This window comes from Mauremys reevesii, linkage group 1, assembly GCF_016161935.1.
Source record: "Mauremys reevesii isolate NIE-2019 linkage group 1, ASM1616193v1, whole genome shotgun sequence".
Lineage (NCBI taxonomy): Eukaryota > Metazoa > Chordata > Testudines > Geoemydidae > Mauremys > Mauremys reevesii.
In genome coordinates this window covers 63,515,579-63,528,952 of record NC_052623.1, presented here as the reverse complement: position 1 = coordinate 63,528,952, position 13,374 = coordinate 63,515,579, and positions in this window count along the sequence as shown.

The window sequence follows — 13,374 nt, the reverse complement described above, 5'->3', positions numbered from 1 at the left end:
ATGGGGAACTGAATCCCAGTCTCCTGAATCGTAGCCTAGTGCCTTAACCACAGGACAATCCTTCCATTAAATGAGAAAACAGTTACATTGCAAAGGAAAGCATGTGTGGCTCTAGCTCACAGCCAGGCCTGGTCTACACTACGATTTTAGGTCGAATTTAGCAGGGTTACCTTGATTTAGCCCTGCACCTGTTCACACAACGCCCTTTTTACTGACTTAAAGGGCTCAAAATTGATTTCTTTACTCCACCTCTGATGAGGGGATTAGCCTGAAATCGGCCTTGCTGGGTCGAATTTGGGGTGATGTGGATGCAATTCAACAGTATTGGCCTCCGGGAGCTATCCCAGAGTGCTCCATTGTGACCTCTTTGGACAGCGTTCTCAACTCAGATGTACTGGCCAGGTAGACAGGAAAAGTCCTGCGAACTTTTGAATTTCATTTCCTGTTTGGCCAGCATTGTGAGCTGATCAGCACAGGTGACCATGCAGAGCTCATTAGCAGAGGTGACCATGGTGTCCCAGAATTGCAAAAGAGCTCCAGCATGGACCGAACGGGAGGTACGGGATCTGATCACTGTATGGGGAGATGAATCCGTGCTAGCTGAACTCTGTTCCAGTAAACAAAATGCCAAAACAGTTGAAAAAGTCTCCAAGGGCATGAAGGACAGAGGCTATAACAGGGACTCGCAGCAGTGCCGTGTGAAAATTAAGGAGCTCAGGCAAGCCGACCAAAAAAAACAGAGGCAAACAGCCGCTCGGGGTCACAGTCCCAAACATGCCGCTTTTATGATGAGCTGCATGCCGTTCTAGGGGGGTGCAGCCACCACTACCCCAACCCTGTGCTTTGACTCCGTCAATGGAGTAGGATGCAACACGGAAGCGGGTTTTGGGGACGAGGAAGATGATGATAAGGAGGTTGAAGATAGCTCACAGCAAGGAAGCAGAGAAACCGGTTTCCCCAACAGCCAGGATCTGTTTCTCACCCTGGATCTGGAGCCAGTAACCCCCGAACCCATCTAAGGAGGGCTCCCAGACCCTATAGGTGGAGAAGGTACCTCTGGTTTAAAAGCAAGCGTGTTTAATGATTAATTTGCCCTGGCATTCGTGGCCAGTACAGCTACTGGAAAAGTCTGTTAACGTGTCTGGGAATGGAGCGGAAATCCTCCAGGGACATCTCCATAAAGCTCTCCTGGATGTACCTGCCCCATTAACACCATGCTGTGCACATTGCCGGGGCCTGTACTTTGTGAGAAGTCTATGTCCATGTCTATGTCCTCATCACTCTCATCACCACGCTGCCATCGCCTCCTCGCCTGGTTTCACTTTTGCAGGTTCTGGTTCTGTATATACTGCAGGATAATGCGCCTGGTGTTTACAGTGCTCATAATTGCCGTGGTGATCTGAGCAGGCTTCATGTTCCCAGTGCTATGGCATCTGCACTGAAAAAAGGTGCGAAACGATTGTCTGCCATTGCTCTGACGGACGGAGGGGCGACTGATGACATGGCTTACAAGGAATTAAAATCAACAAAGGGCGTGGCTTTTCATCAAGGAGAAACACAAACAACTGTCACACAGAATGGCTCCCTCAAGGACTGAACTCAAAACCCTGTGTTTAGCAGGCCGTTGATTTCACGGAGGGACGGGGGAGCAAATGAATACAAAACAAATCTGGCCTATTTCTTGTTTTGATCCACTCCATCTATCTTATACATCTTAGGCTGGCAGCAAATGGTGCAGTACGACGGCTAGCCATCGTCATCTCCTGGGTGCTAGCCAGAAGATGGTGCAGTACAACTGGGGAATGACCTGGCTGAGTCACTCCCATGTCTGCCCTGGCACCCCTGACAGACCTCACCGAGGTCGGCTAAAAGAGCACCCAGGAGTACGACGACGATGGCTACCAGTCGTAATGCACCATATGCTGCCAAAAGGCAATGGGTAGCAATGGGCAATTCTGCTGGGTAGCAATGTAGTCCCACATCTGCCAGCACCCAGGAGATGTACAGTGATGGTGAGCTGAGCAGGCTCCATGCTTGCCATGGTATGGCGGCTGCACAGGTAACCCAGGAAAAAGGCGCAAAACAATTGTCTGCAGTTGCTTTCACGGAGGGAGGGAGAGAGAGGGGGGCCTGATGACATGTACCCAGAACCACCCGCGACACTGTTTTTGCCCCATCAGGCATTGGGATCTCAACCCAGAATTCTAATGTGCAGCGGAGACTGCGGGAACTGTGGGATAGCTACCCACAGTGCAACACTCCGGAAGTCGATGCTTGCCTCGGGACTGTGGACCCAGTCCACCGAGTTAATGCACTTAGAGCATTTTGTGTGGGGACACACACAATCGACTGTATAAAAATGATTTCTAAAAAAATGACTTCTATAAATTAGACCTAATTTCGTAGTGTAGACATACCCTCAGTCAGCAATGCGGTCTTGATTTTCATTTTCCTTTTCGGATGGAAAACTAAAAATATGTTCAAGTGTTAGCTGTATGGCTCTGCAGTTTGCATTTATCTGTTGAACAGGCCCTAGCATTCACAGTTTCCGATGTGCAGGACACCAGCTGGTAAAATGTTAAGAATTTAATTTCTTCCATTTTTTTGCTTTTTCAAACATCTGTTCTGTTTGTAGAAATCTGTATGTCAGAGGGTTAAATTCTTTTATGTAAATGAAATAATGATATTGTCAGTTTCTATTTATTTGATTTGCTTGCTAATTTTTTATCATTTCAAATCCCAACACTAACAGTGATGGGAATGAAGATATGGGGGTAGACATTACGGTATCTGAGGTAGAAGCCAAACTTGAACAACTTAACGGAAGTAAATCGGGGGGCCCGGATAATCTTCATCCTAGAATATTAAGGGAATTGGCGAGTGATATTGCTAGCCCGTTAGCGATAATTTTTAATAAGTCTCTAAATTCGGGGGTTGTACCGTTTGACTGGAGATTAGCTAATGTAGTTCCTATATTCAAGAAGGGGAAAAAAAGTGACCCGGGTAACTACAGGCCTGTTAGTTTAACATCTGTAGTATGCAAAGTCATGGAAAAAATCTTAAAAGAGAGAGTGGTTCCGGAGCATGAGGCCGATGGCAACTGGGATAGATTACAGCATGGATTTACGAAAGGTAGATCGTGCCAAACCAACCTGATCTCCTTCTTTGAGAAAGTAACAGATTTTTTAGACAAGGGAAATGCGGTGGATCTAATATATCTGGATTTCAGTAAGGCGTTTGATACGGTACCGCATGAAGAATTACTGGTTAAATTGGAAAAGATGGGGATCGAAATGAAAATCCAGAGGTGGATAAGGAGCTGGTTAAAGGGGAGACTTCAGAGGGTAGTATTGAAGGGGGAACTGTCAGGTTGGAGGGGGGTTACCAGTGGAGTTCCTCAAGGTTCGGTTTTGGGTCCGATTTTATTCAATCTATTTATTGCTGACCTGGGAACCAAGAGTAGGAGTGGGCTGATAAAGTTTGCGGATGACACCAAGTTGGGAGGTATTGCCAATTCGGAAAAGGATCGGGATATCCTCCAGGGAGATTTGGATGACCTTGTAAACTGGAGTATTAGTAACAGGATGAAATTCAATGGTGAGAAGTGTAAGGTTATGCATTTAGGGATGACTAACAAGAATTTTAGTTATAAGCTGGGGACGCACCAGTTGGAAGTAACAGAGGAGGAGAAGGACATAGGAGTCCTGGTTGATCGTAGGATGACTATGAGTAGGCAATGTGATGTGGCCGTTAAAAAAGCTAATGCGGTCTTGGGATGCATTAGGCGAGGTATTTCTAGTAGGGATAAGGAGGTGCTAGTCCCGTTATATAAGGGGTTGGTGAGACCTCATTTGGAGTATTGTGTGCAGTTTTGGTCTCCCATGTTTAAGAAGGATGAATTCAAACTGGAACGGGTACAAAGAAGGGCCACTAGAATGATCCGAGGAATGGAAGGCCTGTCGTATGAAAGGAGACTTGAGGAGCTCAGTTTGTTTTCCTTAACCAAAAGAAGGATAAGAGGAGATATGATTGCACTCTTTAAATATATCAGAGGGATAAATGCCAGGGAAGGAGAGGAATTATTTCAGCTCAGTGCTAATGTGGACACGAGGACAAACGGATATAAATTGTCAGTCAGGAAATTCAGGCTTGAAATTAGACGAAGGTTTCTAACCATCAGGGGAGTGCAATACTGGAACAGCCTACCAAGGGAAACAGTGGGGGCGAAGGACCTCCATGACTTTAAGATTAAGCTAGATAAATTTATGGAGGAGATGGTATGATAGGATAACGGGCTTAGTCAATAGGTCAATTAAGTGCCACACTGGTAAATAGTACAATGGGTCAATGATATGATATAACCTTTTTCCAGAGGGTATGGCTGGAGAGTCTTGCCTGCATGCTCGGGGTTCAGCTGACCGCCATATTTGGGGTCGGGAAGGAATTTTCCTCCAGGGAAGATTGGCAGTGGCCCTGGAGGTTTTTCGCCTTCCTCCGAAGCATGGGGCAGGGGTCGCTTGCTAAAGGAGTGGGTGGATCGGCTTATGTGGCCTGCATCTAGCAGGAGGTCAGACTAGATGATCATAATGGTCCCTTCTGATCTTGAATTCTATGATTCTATGATTCTATGAGTCACTTGGAAGGTAGCATAAGAAATAATTTTGTTATGTTTTCCCTGTATTGTGATGATGCAATGTCATATTGGATTGTACACATTGTAATGGTGGAAGGTGAAAATAATGTGAAAATATGACAGCTCCTGTTGCATTTGAAACCTCTGAGTTTGAAAAAGCTTTAGAGTTTAGGACCAGCTTCTATTCTTAGTTATACCAGGGAAATCAAGGGAGTTATTCTCAATTAATATTAGTGTAACTGAGGTCAGAATCTGGCCAACTGTCTCCACATGGCAAAAGTGTACCCTGATGTCATAGATCCTAGTATGCACCCCCTTCCAGCTGTCCATTAGGACTGCTCTGGGAGGAATCCAAGCCTCTGTGTACTGGATCCCCTGGGGGTTTCAAGCTTCTAGGGCCTCAGGAGGCTGCCCCACTGGATCCTGCTTTGGCCCATTTACCAGGAACTGCCTCTAAGTCTGTAACCCCTTCTCAGAACTAGGGCTCCTCAGCCCAATTGTCCTAGGCCCCAGGAACACTGACGTCCCAAGATACCCCGGTTACTTAAACACGCCCCTTTCCCAGAACTCCACCCTCAAAGCTCTGAAGCTTCTGGTTGATAGTTTAACACTATGGGCACACAGTAGTTGTGAAGCATATACATGCCTACACTTTGTACAGTCTAACACCGTTTATGCTCTTTTATACTTAATCATGCAAAGTTCAAGTGAACACAGATCATACAAAACAATAAACATCTGAAACTGCAATTGTACTTCACTTCCTAGCTCATCCTTCTTTTGTGAGTCCATGGGGAACCACCTGGGCCCAGGAAGGAAGGCAGGCAGCAGGGTGTCCTCATGCAGGCTGCTGCCTGTTAGCTGGCCTTTCTCCCTCCTGGTTCTCCTTAACCAGCTTCTGTGACCATACTCTCTCCTGCCCCATGTGTCCTCTTTCTGTCTGGCTCCCTGTTCCTGTATGTTTCTTTATTTAAACCCCTCCTGGTCACCTGGCCTCTTTTGTTTTTCTCCTGGTGACCTTCTATTGCTCCTACCGTCTCCCTCTCCCTTTTGGAGTCAGCTGAAACTGTTTTTCACAGGATGCAGCTCACCCATTGTCCCAGATGTTTGTACCTTAATAGGTTTGTTAAGTCTTAAACACCTTCTGACTGTATCTGTCTGGTTCATATGTGCTACAGGGCCTGTCTACAATGTTGGACCTGCATACATATAGGCACTCATGATATGGCAGATTTTCATTATGCAACTTCTCAATATTAATCAGAATTCATAAATTGTACATATATAGCCCCAAATCTGGATTAATACCAATGGAACTGAGATCTGAATCTGGCCAACTGTCTCCACATGGAAAAAGTTTACTCTGGTTCTAAAGTTAAGTTATAATCATTTTTTTCCGTAGCACCATAGTTATGCATGTTTTATGGATGGATTAACCAACAAGACAAGTCCCTGCCTTGGGGAATTACAGTATGAGGCTTCCATCTTGCAGGGTGTCCTGCTCAGCAACCCTGTGGTCATTGACCTCAGTGGGCTCCATGAAGGTCCAGGGGTCTGGCAGCATAGAGCAGCTTGCAAGATAGGGCCTATGTGTCCAAACTGGTGCTCTTATTTTTGTAATTATCCTTATTAACTTTAACGGAACTACTTGTGTGTAAGGATTGCATGATCTGGTGCTATGTTAGGACAACAAGGTGTATGAAAAGAAAAAGGGGAAGGGTATAGGGTGAAAAACAGGGATGATTCATGCAAGGGGGAGGGACAAGGGAGGAGTGAAGGTTACTTTAGTTACATACACATTTAATTGTTTTCTCTTTGTGTAAAATGTTTTTTAAATGATTTGTGGAGCTATTTCTGTTGTTAATATACCATCTGAATGGGAAGAAGCACCACAGTCATGCAGCAGTGGAAGTTATGTTTTTTCTATATACAAGGAGAATAATAGGTACTTCTCGTTCAAAATGACTTTTACTTGTAGATTAAGGGAAGAAAAATGAAGAAGGAAGAACACTGAAGTCTCCATGAAAGCAGTGTGTTCTGTCTTCTCTGCAGTAAGCTGTAGCTTTTTGAAAACAAAATGGCTGCTATCTCTGCACCACACATATGCAGAATTCTTAAATGTAATGGTGAAGAACACATGAGAAAGAAAAGCTTAACAATTAGGAACTACAAAGATCATAGAATCATAGAAGATTAAGGTTGGAAGAGACCTCAAGAGGTCATCTAGTCCAACAACCTGCTCAAAGCAGGACCAATCCCAACTAAATCATCCCAGGCAGGGCTTTGTCAAGCCAGGCCTTAAAAACCTATGTACAAGATCACAGAGGTCATTACTGAGTGGGTACCCAGAAGATATGAGTCTTGAGGAAGAATTTGAAATGGTTGGGGGGATGCAGGGAGATTTTGTTTCACTTTAAAATAGATGGATGTCCATTGCAATTGTCTTTGGTGTAAAGAACAAATTGTAGCTGTCCTGATAATTACAATAGATATAATTATAACTACTTAGTAGCTACTATTTGGTTGCTAATTGATATAGACCAGGAGATCTCAGCTTTCAAGGGATCGCTAGCAGTCTGTGTGATTATAGCTAGGCTTTTTAATATACTTTTCTATTCTGGAAGAAAAGAAAAAAGAAATCTGGCTCAGATCCAGCCTTTAATTTATTGTATGATTTACTGGAGAGGTCAGGAAAATAGCAACATCAATTCACATATCAACTCAGCACTGTTTTCATTAGAAATCTGGGTGGATGTATATACACTATATATTTAGTTTTTATTGCCACCCTTTCTGGTCTCTGTCAGTTGGCTTATGTCAAATGACTCATGTAATTATTGTTACTGTTCAAACTACAGCCAAATTGCCACCCCACTGATAGACCTGACCAGGAAAAAACAACCAAATGCAGTTCAATGGACTGAAAAGTGTCAGAAAGCCTTTAACCAGCTTAAGGCGGCCCTTACGTCTGACCCTGTACTGAGGACCCCGGACTTCAACCAACCGTTCGTCATAACCACAGATGCATCCAAGCATGATGTGGGAGCAGTTTTAATGCAGGAAGGACCAGATCAACAATTCCATCCTGTCGTGATTCTCAGCAAAAAACTTTCTGAGAGGTCAGTCTCAGAAAAAGAATGCTACGCCATTGTGTAGGCTCTGGAAAAAGTACACCCATACATTTGGGGACGGCGTTTCCACCTGCCGACTGACCATGCTGCACTGATGTGGCTTCACACAGTCAAAGAGACTAACAAAAAACTTCTTTGGTGGAGTTTAGCTCTTCAAGACTTTCATTTTGAGATACAACCCATTTCAGGAGCCTTTAACAAAGTGGCTGATGCACTCTCCCAGAAAGGTTTCCCAGAATCAGCCGGGTAAAAATGTCCCTGCATTCTAAGTCATTGTAGTCCTTGAAACGTAAAAAGTACTGTTTAGTTCTTCATGTAATTATCAGTAAAATAGGTGCATGTATCTTATTAACTCTATTTCATAAACCTCCAGGAAGAAATCCTAGCTGGTGTGGACCCAACCTGAACCAGGCTGGCTAACACTATCTGTGATTTGGGGTGTGTGTGATACCGGAAGGGGGTAGGGGAGAGTAGCTCCTTTTGATGGACACCCAGCCAGCCAGTTAGCTTTAAAATCCCTCTTGGTCTGTTCTCTGCTTGCTTTACCTGTAAAGGGTTAACAAGCCACAGGTAAAAGAAAAGGAGTGGGCACCTGACCAAAAGAGCCAATGGGAAGGTAGAACTTTTTAAAATTGGGAAAGAAACGTTCCCATTGTCTGTTGTTCTCCAGAGAAGGAGAAGGAGCTGCAATGCTGTGTAAGACTTGAACCAGGTATGAAAATTCATCAGATCATACCTAGAATTACTTATTTGGAACCCCCCAAATATGTAAGTAATTAGGGATGTTTAGCTAGGTTTATTTTCTTTATCTGGGCTTGTGGACTCCTCTGTGCTAACCCCAGATGCTTTTGTTTGCTTGTAGCCTTTAAGCTGAACCCCCAAGAAAGCTATTTTGGGTGTTTTATTTTTGTAATTGTTTCTTTTAAGAGCTAGCAAAAAGCCTAAGTTCCAGTTGTATTATTTTCCTTTTTGTTTTTAATAACATTTACCTTTTTTTAAAGAACAGGATTGGATTTTTGGTGTCCTAAGAGGTTTATGCATGTTGTTTGATTAGCTGGTGGTCACAGCTAATTTCCTTTGTTTTCTTTCTCAGCTCTTCCCCGGGGTGGGAGGGTGGGTGAGGGGGAGTGTGTGAAAGGGCTTGAGGGTACCCCACAGGAAGGAATTCCCAAGTGCTCCTTCCTGGGTTCAAAGGGGATATTTTGCATTTGGGTGGTGGCAGGGTTTACCAAGCCAAGGTCAGAGAAAAGCTGTAACCTTAGGAGTTTAATAAAAGCCTGGAGTAGCAAGTATTATTTTTTAGAATCCTTGCAGGCCCCCAACTTCTGCACTCAGAGTGACTGAGTGGGGATTCAGCCTTGACACCACCCTTTCTGATCTCTGTCAGTTGGCTTATGTAATTATTGTTACTGTTGTCCAGTTACATTGCACAGTTTTTTCACTTTACTTCTTTGCATGGGGATTGGGAGTGTGCTGAGACTGTCTGTCCCTGGTGGGCAATATAATCTCAGCTATGTTGAGAGCTCCAGGTACAGAGGTGCAGAGAGGAACCTATTTGCAGGCCACAGCAACAAGTTTCACTGGTCCCAGGGCTTTGGAGCTGTGCTCCGGCTCTGCTCCAGCTCCAGGCAAAAACCTGCAGCTCTGCTGCTCCGCGCTCCAGCTCCAGGCTCCGCTCCAAAGCCCGGATTGGTCCTATCAAACCCAGAACTATGCTAAATATTCTTGAGCACCATATACTGACACCCTAGCTATTAATTATTTATATGTATCTGGAGATAGAGCACTGTTGTAATGAACTGACCCACTGGGTGTGTGAGAATAAGAAGAAAATTCAGATAACCAATGCCTCAAAACCACGAGACAGTACCCAATTTTCCACTTTTTTGTGGTTGTTTGAAGAAGCTTAGTATGTTAAAATTATTGCACTGTACTCAAAAAACAACCCAGTGAGTCAGAACAAATCCACTCTAATCTACCTTGTAGTCCTTCCATAAAACTTTGGCAGGGGGATGAGAAGGAAAGATAATTCTTGTGTATTTCCCCACTTTTTACACCTATTCTCTAGACTCAACTAACCAGGAATATTACTGTGCAAATCCAGTTAGAGTGAAATTCAAGCCACAGGCTGCAAACATAAACATGTGCTTGAAAAACCACAGCTGGGAGGGGAATTGTGAAGTGCAAATATTCTACCTGACACCCCCCCCTAAAACCTGGGTAGGTCACACTGCAACTTCCTGACTGTCTGAGCCACAGAGGGGAGTTTGGGGTGAAGACTATTATCAAGATTATGTTTTGTGCAATTCTACTCTTAGTACCTGTGATGAGGTGTACAAACCCCATATTGGGCGACAAGGGTTAACTAATTACTTTGGGCCAAGCCAGTCCCACCCCACCACACCTGCAGCAAAGGCTCTATCTGGTGGAGGAATTAAAAGACAGGGAAAGAGCTCATTTGGGGGCAGACCTGGAAGAGAGCAGACTTGCAACCTGTGGCTCCAACAGCGCAGAGTGGCGGGAAAGCCACAATCTGTAAAATAACTGCCCCAAAGGGCCCTCAGATAAGGGAGGACCCACCCTCTTCCCTGCATATGGACCCTAGTCATTGGTAATCCCTTTTTATTTTCTTGGTTTGAACTATTGCAGCAGGGGAAAGCCTTGGACTGAGGTGGCCGGGGGATGGCTGGGAGGAGATCTAGGAAGTGGCCCAGAAAGGGCAGCGTTAAGCAACTTCAGTTGCCAGGCCACTGGTAGCCCCAAAGGAAGCCTGGTAGAATGGGAGGGCCCACACCGCCTCACTACAGGATCCATGACTAAATTGCTGTGAACTGATTGTGTTCACCAGCCTGTGGGGACCATTATAGTACCATGTAGCATTTCAGGGAGGGATTTTCAAAAGTATCCAAGTCATTTACTCACTTTTGAAGATGATATCCTCAATGATGACTGGGGCAGCTTTTGGGATAATTTATCTATTTAATTAGTAACTAGTTATAATTTATAAACACAATACACCTCTACCCCGATAGAATGTGACCCGATATAACACGAATTTGTATATAATGGGGTAAAGCAGCAGGGAGCCCTGGGCCCTTTAAAGCGCCACCCGAGCCCCGCGGCTTTACCGTGTTATATCTGAATTCATGTGGAGCTCAGGGCCCGCCCGAGCCCCGCTGCCAGAGCTCCGGCAGTGTTTTAAAGGTCCCAGGGCTCTGGCTGCTGCGGGAAGCTCCAGGCCCTTTAAATCCCCACCTGAGCCCCGCTGCCGGAGCTCCGGCAGTGATTTAAAGGACCCCGGGCTCCCCACAGCAGCTGGCGCACTGGGCCCTTTGAATCCCAGCCAGAGCTCTGGCAGCCAGGTTCAGGCAGTGATTTAAAAGGGCTGGAAGTTCCAGCTGCTGCGGGAAGCCCTGGGTCCTTTAAATCACCGCCAGAGCTCCAGCAGCAGGGCTCAGGTGGGGATTTAAAGGGCCTGGGGCTCCCTGCAGCAGCCAGAGCCCCGGGCCTTTTAAATCACCACCAGGGAAGCTGGTCCAGTTCAGCATGGTGTACCAGCTCTTGCCGGTATGCCGTACCGGAGCAAACCCAATATAATGCGGTCTCACCTATAAGGCAGTGAGATTTTTTGGCTCCCAAGGACCGCATTATATCAGGGTAGAGGTGTACTTATGCTCCTGAAATCTAGCTTGACTGTATCTCTGTCTCAGCCATTGTAACTGGTTCCCGTGTCAGTATGTAAGAGTCAACAGAAAGTGCGGCACTAGAGCATGTGTGGCAGAATATTTGGTAACACTCAATCATCTCCTGTAAAGCTTAATCCTTTATAATCCAGAAAACCTGATCTCATCCTTTGTGCATACGGGTCCCTGTGTCCATTGGTCATAAGGTGGGTCACCATGCCCCTGAAGAAGACGTAAAAAGAGGGTCTGCCACCCCTTGTGGCTCAGGAGTGCCCCAGCAGTGGGGCTTCCTAGGTGTGAATCTCCTGAAGAATTTCAGTCAGAGCCTACTTTGTTCTTTACTCTAATGTGGCCTGTGAAACTAATTTTGTTTGTACCTGCCTTGCATTTTTGTCATTATTTTCCATTGTATTTGGTAGTGAGTGTGACGTTATTGACATGATCGTATAGATCATTGTTGCAACCAAGGTTGCAAGATCACAGTTGCACCGAATCTTGTACAAAGGAGGTCAAGTTGAGTGTCTATGGAATGGCTGTAATTTGCTGGTTATTATGCTGTCTGTATGTGTGTATTATTTTTGTATTTGAAGTTATGAACATTGGCTATGTACTTGGATCTCAATGTGTTTGATTCTAAGTAGTCTCAGTTAAACATTTGGTCAGTTTCTTGAGAAAGGACTATTCTCAGTAAGTGCCCAATCAAGAAACACTTAACTGACAATGGACTTTGGGAGATGCCAATCCACATCTGAGCTTTCCTGGGAATGTTCAAACTAACATGTAAACAATGGCATCAGCCTGCAAAAAAACTGACTCATTCATGGACATGTGACTTGCCCAGGTGGCTACAAACTCCATCTTGTTGCTGTGATTTTGCACAGAATAACAAAGAGGTTTCCGCCCACAAGAGAGAGAATATAAAAGGCCCTGGAAGCCCCTCAATTTTGTCTTCAGCTGGCTCAAGAGGTGGCCTGTCCACCCCAAAGAGATGCCTGAAAGAAACTGGAACAAAAGACAGTAACTACCAGGGTGTGAGTGATTGCTGGACCCAGACTAGGAAGGAGTCTAGTCTGTGAAAGAAGCAATTAATACCTGGGGGAGCAAACAGCTGTGCATATCTCTCTATAAGTGTTATAGAGGGTGGACAATTTATGAGTTTAGCCTGTATAAGCTTTATACAGAGTAAAATGGATTTATTTGGGGGTTGGATCCCATTGGGAGCTAGGTGCTGGAGACAGGAGCACTTCTTAAGCTGTTTGCAGTTAAGTCTGCAGCTTTGGGGCATGTGGTTCAGACCTGGGTCTGTGTTGCAGCAGATTAGCATATCGGGCTCAACAAGACAGTGTTCTGGAGGCCCAAACTGACAGAGAAAACAGGCTCAGAGGTGATCTCAGCACATCAGGTGACAGTTCTAAGGGAATTTCTGTGACCGAACCTGTCACAGTGAGACATGTTCAAAGTGGACGTGCCCTTTCCAGCATTTGTTTTGAGTCATATGTGGTTCTTACAGAATTATAAAATGGTATGCCATTGCCTCACCACCTTCATTTTTTGTTTGTCTTTTATTACTGCATCACATGATATATACACTTCTTACTAGAGTCAGTTGAAAACACTGGCCCTTTTTGATGAAAAATTTCAAAATTCTCCAACCAACTCTATAGGTAGTGAAAAAGACAGGGAAATTTTTAATTAAAATTCTCATGGGAAATTTTGAATTTTTTCAGCCATCTCTACTTACATTAACCACTGTCGTCTATATCCTGTCTGACCAGACATTTTTTCCATCCTCCCAATGAGCTCTGTAATCACACAGCACTCGTCTTCATCACCTAATGGACTATCCTACTTTAATATTTCATCCTCTGCATCCTCTTGTAAGGGCATTTCACATTTTATGACAACGTTGTGAAGCACATAACTTACC